Source organism: Atta colombica, unplaced genomic scaffold (genome assembly GCF_001594045.1).
Source record: "Atta colombica isolate Treedump-2 unplaced genomic scaffold, Acol1.0 scaffold198, whole genome shotgun sequence".
NCBI classification, from domain to species: Eukaryota; Metazoa; Arthropoda; class Insecta; order Hymenoptera; family Formicidae; genus Atta; species Atta colombica.
The window spans coordinates 880,322-888,728 of NW_017259291.1; the positions used below are offsets into that span (position 1 = coordinate 880,322).

The 8,407-nt window shown below is 34.1% G+C and overlaps 1 protein-coding gene across 6 annotated transcripts in view; it reads left to right on the forward strand.

The window, feature by feature from the left end:
- The first annotated feature begins 1,153 nt into the window (after positions 1-1,153).
- Positions 1,154-8,407, forward strand: part of LOC108687005 (inositol 1,4,5-trisphosphate receptor) — a 50,717-nt gene continuing 43,463 nt past the window's right edge. For 5 of the 6 annotated variants that reach the window (XM_018192575.1, XM_018192574.1, XM_018192573.1 and 2 more), the window contains exon 1: positions 1,154-1,797. The gene's annotated coding sequence lies outside the window, so the exon portion shown is untranslated. Of the gene's footprint in view, positions 1,798-7,787; positions 7,840-8,407 lie in introns of those variants that run through there. The other variant, XM_018192571.1, reaches the window with a different exon arrangement.

Sequence of the window (8,407 nt, forward strand, 5' to 3'; positions counted from 1 at the left end):
ATATGAGAAATCATGTGGACTGTTACATTGAACACATTATATGGAACATTCTCCGAATATATAACGATGTATGAATAAAATGTTTAACGATTATTTAAATGTTCTTACAGTCTGAAAATATTTCGGGACATTCTGAAATATTCTTGGAATTAAGGATGCATCGGATCATAAAATTACTGGATATCAGATATCCGATATCCTCCCAGCAAACGAGAATGGATTGAAATGAATTGAAATGGATTCAGATTTTCAGAAATATTGATTCATGAATGTTAAAATGAATGTTTTTCAATTCTGAATGCATTTTTATTCATTTATAGGAATTGCATGGAGCATATCTCTATGCCTTTCAATCTAAAAAAAAATATTAGCTTTTCCTGTGCACACAGACACAATTGTGAATACTGTTCAATTCAAAATTTTGAATAGGAAATGTAGTTTTTCAATCCAATTGCATCCAATTGAATCTAATTGAATCCAATTGAATTCAATTAAATCCAAAAAAAAGTATTCGCTATTTAAAATACGGATAGAAAAATTCGGATAGAAAAATATTTCAATCCATTTTAATCCATTCTCGCTAAATCATCGCATATCCGAGAAGGTAATTTTTTCGAGTCGGATATTCGACATTTTCCAGATATCCGATCGAAATCCAAGTGTCTTAAAAAAAAAAATAAAAATAAAAAAAAGCTTATAGAGAAAAAGATTGTAATTTTGCAATAATGTATAAGATATTATAGCATTATGACTATACATATTTATTTCTCGAACATTTGTATAAGAAAAAAATTAACAATTTAATCGGATGTGACATCAAATCGGATATATTCCCGGATATCTATTAATGATATCCGGCTATTCGATCGAATAGTAAAAAAGTGCCGGATAATACCGGATATTCGGTGGATCCCTACTTAGAATATTATTTTCAGATTTTATAAATACATTTCAATACATTTCAAATATATATATTCTTAGCGTCAGCTGGCATTTTTTAATCGGTATCGACCGCGATAAGAGCTTAGGATTGATCGATGGAACGAACGGTGCTCTTATTGACCGACAGATAATTCTTGGAGCAAAGATTCGCGGGCGCTCGCGCGACGACATGAGGCCGCGAGGCGCGGCAGTCGGACAGTCGTGTCGGGACCACCGTGCAATGTGGATGTCGTCTCGCATTTCGCGTGTCAACATCTCGCGGTTTCGATCGGCGCCGTACTTACGTGCCAGTGACACTTGGCGGCTTGCTGCCCGCGGGCAGGCATGCGGGAGCGACGCTGAGAGAGATAGATACATATCCATATATCTGTAAACACTCTACTCGCGTGGCGCGCGATCAATCCACCGATTGCCGATCGTCGCCGTCTGTAAGTCGTTGATTTTTATTGTCGCCCACGTTTCCTTGCGCAGATCGGATCGGATACAGGCAGATCGGATCGGTGAATTACGGCGCATACTTGCCCGAGTTTTACGTTATTAGAGGAAGAGGAAGAAATTGGAGCTTCCGCGATCGACCGGTTGTCGGCCCGCCCACCGCGAGGAAGAGCCGCGGACCTCGGCGCGGACATCGGGAGACAGAAGTGCCACCGGTGTTTTCGCCTCCTATACGTACGAGAGTACCTAAGAGCAAACGAACTCTGACCTGTAGCAACTCTGCGCGTTTCGCAGCGTTTAGCAATATTCCAGAGGAACGATCTCGGTATTCTCGATTCACCGACAGCGCGCGGAGCTGGGCGAGCAGCCGGGAACCGTCACTATCACCACCGTCGCTGCCGCCGCCGTCGCCGCGAGGAAGTGAGTAAATTTTTTGCATTGCTTTTTGTGTTCTCTGCATTCTCGTCATTCGCAGCTGACGCGCGTTCCACAGTGCGCAACCTCTCTTCCAGGTGCCAGACCTCTCTGCTGCAATTTCGATTTTTCGCGATATATCTCGCCTTCCGTTTATCTCTCCTCCTCCGCAGGCGGAAGTGGAAAGAAAAAAAAAAGGAAATCTCAAATGTCTCTTGTGGCGACGTTTGGAATTGCCCGCGTAAAAATACTTCTCGCTTGATGATTTCCGTCCGTAGGCGCTTTATTAAAGTTCCTCGGCGACACGATACGGAACGCACGACGCTAACGCCGCGCCGTCGTTCTCCACGGTTTGGAGGCTACGCGGTCGGCTGTTAAGTCGAGCGGTGCCTTTCGATTATCGGTAATGAGATGCGTGCCGGCGCTTTCATTGGCCACGACGACCGCACGCCCGGCCGTCATCGGCTCGCTAATGACGCGTCCGACGCCCGGCGTTCGCGAACGAGCGAGCGGCGAGCGATGACAAGAACAATGTGTCGAACCTCAGATCATATCTTCGCTCTGCCACATCACATGAGACGCGATGGATGTTTCTATCAATGTAATTTAATTTTAATCTCGGTTTGATTTGTTTTATCGTTTTCTGATTCTTAGATCCGGTTCTATCAATGTAAGATTAACTTTAATCTTGGTTTGATTACTTATCTTTTTCTAATTGTTAAAACCGGAAAAAAATGAAGATTAAATTGGTTTGAAATTAAAGTTAATTTACATTGGTAGAAGTAGGTATTAGAGATTGAAAATTGAGCCATTCTTTTTTAAGATTGTACTATCTATCATTAATTGTAAGATCAATCTTATTGGAAAAAAAGATTCTTTTAACATCATAAGAATTTATTTTACTGATTATATTTCCTGCCTAATGTTTTAACTCGCAATTCTCTTATTTATATACTTATATATTTTATCTATAAAATTTTGAAAACAGTTTATAAAAGATGAACAGTATTATATTTCTGTAAAATAAATGTTCTATAATGTAATAACTAATGCAACGTTTAATAATAAAGGGATTTCAGTCTAATTTTATCAATGTGGGTACATTTTAATCTTGATTTAATTTATTCTTCTTCTTTTTCTAAAACTTAGAACTAGAAAAAGGTGAAGAGTAAGTTGAACCGGGATTAAACTTAATTGGTAGAGCATAAGTCATTGTTTACCTTTTTCTATTTAGAAAAAGATAAACAATAACTTAAATCGAATTAGAAAAAGATAAAGTGACTTAAATCGTAATTAATCTTACATTGATAGAACCAGACCTTAAAACTAGAAAATGATAAAAAATGGAGGCTATTAGAGTTAATTCCGGTGACTTTTTTGTCTTTATTATAGAGCTGCTGATTTGCTTCGAAGACTTCGACATTTGGACCTCGAAACTTTGAAACTTCGGCATCATCTTCGAAGATCGAAGTTCCGAATTTTTGATACTTCAATTTTCGAAGCATCGAAGAATCAAAAGTTATACAATTTTTAATTTAATAGTTAATAGTAACGAATATGTTTTTATAAAAAGTATACAGATATATTTACGAATATATGTATATTGTGAATATATTTTCATTTTCTTCTATTCATACAAATATCTTTTCCGAAGCTTCGAATTTTCGAAGTTGTTAAAAATAACAACCTTACTTGAACTTCTTGAAATTCTTATTGAAGTTCTTATGAAAGTTCATCTGAACTTCTTGAAATTTTTATGACACCTGGGATTTTAGAGGTTTGAATATGTTATTAATTTTCAGATTATTTTTCCTTATTTTTTGATATAGCTGTAATTCTGACTAGGATAAAAAATAAGTTAAATAGAAATTAAAGTAATCTACATTGATAAAAGTGAACATGATTGTCAATTATATTATTATATCGGAACCGGATGATTTTCTTTGTTCCATCTTCAGTGTCCATTTTTCTCTCTTTCTCTTTTTGCCTTTTTTATCTTTAAACCTCTCATCGAAATCGTTTCCTCTTTGCTCTTCCATAAGAGGAAATGCTGACGTGTGTGCACTCAAAGTAAGGCAGAAAAGGTAGAAAACCGACATGGTTCATCTTTCATCTCAAAGCAGGTCGGGACATAAGTGATACCGATCGACTCGGCAACACTTGGTATTTCAAATTTGGTATTTAAATCTCACTTTCAAATTCTTGGCAATGAGACGAGCGGCGCGTTTCGTGTCAATATTTTCACACCTGACATCGGAGAAAGTATATATACGTCTGTATTAATTTTTACGTGAGCGTTTCAGAGTGTAAGGGATCTAGCTCGAAAATGCAAGTCTCAGCGAAAATAATAACGAATTCGATTACTCACATTACGCTGAATTAATGCATACTAAAAGCAGCTATCATGCAATTAACGAAGTTAAATGTAAAAACATATAAATATTTTAAAAGATTAATTGCTTAATAATGACATAATCACGTTATTTAACATAAAGACATTTAATATAAGTGCAGTATTGTTTTATTAAAAATTGATTATATTATGTCACTGCATTTAAATACTTTATAAAGTAGTTTTAATGTATATTAATTTAGTGTACGAAAAAAAGTTTATTGAAGAATCTAAAATTTTTAGATCGAAAAATAATTTTGTTTGGAATAATTTTCTTTGGTTATTAAAATAATTAAAATAATATATAACGATACTGGTTATATATTACAATAAGAGTTCTTTAGAAATAATTGTTAGAATGTTAAAACTTTTATTAGCTTTGTTATTAAAACTTAAATATTCTATATAATTATTTTGATGGTCTGATCTAAATAAAGTTATATTCAGATCTGTATCTAATTATATTTTGAGAACAATTTACTTTATTATTTATTATTATTTTGAGAATAGTTTGTTATTTATTTTAGCAAGAAAACTATTTTTTCCATATGCGAGTGATATTGAATTTACTATAAAAAAAACAATACTGAAATATTATTTACATAACAGGATGCATTTCTCAAGTTAAAGAATTGCGATAAACAGGAAAAGAGAAGAGAGGAAAGAGGGTGGTATTTAAAGTGCGCATTTCCGTCGTTTATACGCAGTATTTTCGACACGTTTATTATTACGTACGTGATTCCTTAGACCCGTCGAATTCGACACGTACGTGAAATCTTCGCATGCGAGTGTAGTAAAAAAAAACATTTGCAGTTTGCATTTATCATCGGACGCTCAGTTGTAGTCCGATTGCTATAATAGCTCCTTGTTGGTTTTCCTGATAATGCGTCAATGAAAACTAGAGCATTGGGGCGGTCACGTTCAATGCTGAATGGAATCGCGTGATTGATTTTTTTCATTCCCTTTCCCTGTATTCGAATTTTTGAAAAAAAAATGGAAGCGTAAAAACAAAAACAAAAGCTTATCAACTGGAATGGCATTTTTTAGAAATGCATTTATTAAATATAAATAAATCGGGATGATGTGACTTGACTCGAGTTGTCTCGATTTTAATTTGTACTTCTCATCTCGTACCACTCTTACTAAAATAATACAATGCAAAACTAAATAACATAATCAAATCGAAATAAATCAAAAACAAGAAAAAATAAAAGACAGGCAGCCGGGAATTTGCGCGATTAAAATTACGCAATACGATATAAATAAAACTTCAATATTTACAACATTACATTATCATGTGTACATAGTTCGACTTTTAGCAATTAGTCATCTTTAGCAATTAATTAATGTGCAATGAATTTATATATTTAATTTTCCAATGAAATTTATGGTAATATTTCTCATGAAGCAATCAACCTTTCTCTTATGAAGTCAGAGTAAAATATACGAAAAAATAAAATAGTAACATGTACGAAAAAATCGTGACTTAATCGCCCTTCAGATTCGCACGTTTCAATGAGGTATGAAATCTTGCTGCTGGAAGGTAATACAGCACGTATATCCCACCAATTACTAAATGTCCTCGCAATTAGTGTTAAATCAGTTGCTTTAACAGAGATGCTGCTCTTCGCGGGTGACATAGTTCTTATTTTTGATATCGTATCACGTTCAAAATATCGATGCGTCTTTCGTTAATATCACTATTCTTGCATAACGGTGCATAATAGCTTGGTTAATCAACGTTTCGAAAGACATAGCAGTATCTTTTTCGAGAAAAATGATACTCGCTTTATCCCGCGAGATAATGATGAACATAATGAGATAGAAAACTGCTAGCGTCTCGGAAGCAGATCCACTGTGATTTTCTTTATATATTGTATCTTTAATGATTTTAACTTTTTCTTGGACGAGAAAAACTTCGAATGATATGAAATTGCGTTTATCTTTCTTTTGAAAGAGGTGCCAACCTTATTTTCCAGGGTCTTCGAATATCGATTGCACGTATCCGGAGACAGCGGGTTCAACGGGTTTTTATTACGTCGGAATTCTCTGTAAAACGGATATAATACTTCGTTGACTGGAGTAGGTCAAACATGCTTGGCGAATCCATAAGGGTTAATGACATCGCGCGTGAATTGCTTCCTTCTTTGCATATCCGGTTTGAGATAAAAGTATATTGAGTGATATTTTGTGTGTTTCAGTCAAATACCTGGCGGCGAAATCAATTAAATAACTAGTATTGCGTTGTATTATATGATAAAAAGAATAGTCTTCTCGTTTGCTCCGAAAATTTATGCTTCCTAACGTAAAAGATTAATTGAATTTAATTACATTGTGTCAGGTATTGCATTCGTGTGCAATACATATATTTTAAACGTTATACTGAGAGAAAATTTTTGATATATAATTGCATATAATAAAATAATTATGATTAGGAGCTCCATTTTTGTACTTATTACTGCTATAATGTTAGCAATAATAAATATGTTTATAGAATATATCAAGATGAATATATGATTATTATTGAAAAATGTAATTATATAAATATAATTATTATTACTAACGTAGCAGTAATAACTATAAAAATGGAGCTTTCAATCATAATTATTTTATCGTGCGATTTATAATCACAAATACTAAAAACTTTTTTTTTTTAATGTAAGAAGATGCAAATTAATCTTAAGGAAATATAGTAGTTTCAATGTAATGTTTCACGACTCAACATCGAATACGTAACTTCGTTTACGTCATGCATTAACAAGGATGGGACGTCCGCGAAAGGTGATATGGAGGATATGATATATACATGAAAGACGGACAATTTTTCTGCATTTTGTAAGTCGGGAATATTTTTAGCGCGACACACATTCGTGCGTTATGGCTTCAAGACTGTGTTGAGATTCAAAGATGATATTTTCAAATGGAAAGGATATCGCATTGTATAAATAAATATACTTTATCTAACAAAGTTTAAAATTAGATTTTTCAGTACAATGCGCTTTGACATTTTTTCTTACTGGCTTTTATTTTTTAATCGGGCAGCGTCTCCAGTTGTTCACTTAAGGCGTACGATCTCAAAAATAATCTTGAAAGAGAACAAAAAAGTGAAAGGAACTTCTTTTTTTAACGAACGTGTACTATTCTCGTCGATATGCATAATGCATCCGGATGTATAACGCAGTGGATCGCGATTGACGGTATTTATTTCTTGAAGTCGGACATTGGATGAATTATTTACTCTATAAAATTATATTGGCGCAGTACAGTTAATTGTGTTGATCTCTTTGAAAGTCATGGCGGAGATACGATCCTCCCAGCGAGGATGCAACTCTGCCGGATCTTGTTGATTGTAACATACACCTTTCCTGTGAGAATGCTCTTACGTAATTCACGATGAACTTACTGTCCTCTTGCATGAAATTAGATACTGCGCATGGCTTTTGGGAACACTCCAGTAATCCGAGGTCAAGGTATGTCGTAGGCCGTAATGCGTCAGATTGAATCTTAGTCCCGGTTGACGCATTGCATACTGACGACCCTGGAATGCAAGCCTGTTTGCACCTGGTGCGGAGGCGTAAATTACATCTTTTGAGGAAAGCAAAACGAATTGACAGCAAGTATATCATGCTAAGAAATTGAAGATTGAAATTAAGCCGGTAAGAGATACTTACACTGAGAAAAATGATCTGGTTGGATTAAGTAGTAATTCTGATGGAAAATGAACGAATCAGAATTTTTTGGTTAAATCGGCTAGAATTCTAATTGAATTATATAGATTGATATATTATTCTGATAAAAATAAGAATTCTAATAGATTTTGTCAGAAATATTGTATCAATCAAAATTTCGATTATCTCAACTAAAATTCTAATATATTATAAATTCTAATATAAATTCTAATATATAATAAATTTAATCAGAAAATTCTGATTCATCCATTTTCAACCGGATCCATTTTTTGTTAGTGCATTTCTGATTCTCTGTTAATATCACGATTAATTTAGCGATATACGGAGCGACATTTAAATAAGAATATTTATTAACTATTCGATTTCTTTCAAGGAACTTTCGCGATTTAATGTCAGCAGCGTTCTTGTAGATTTATTAAATGGAAAAATTTTTACGATTGCAATCCATCCTTCTTGACAATATACATGTACGGTAATATTCCGTGCTATAATCGTGAAATCTTTTTTATAGCTGTATATACAAATAAAATATCTA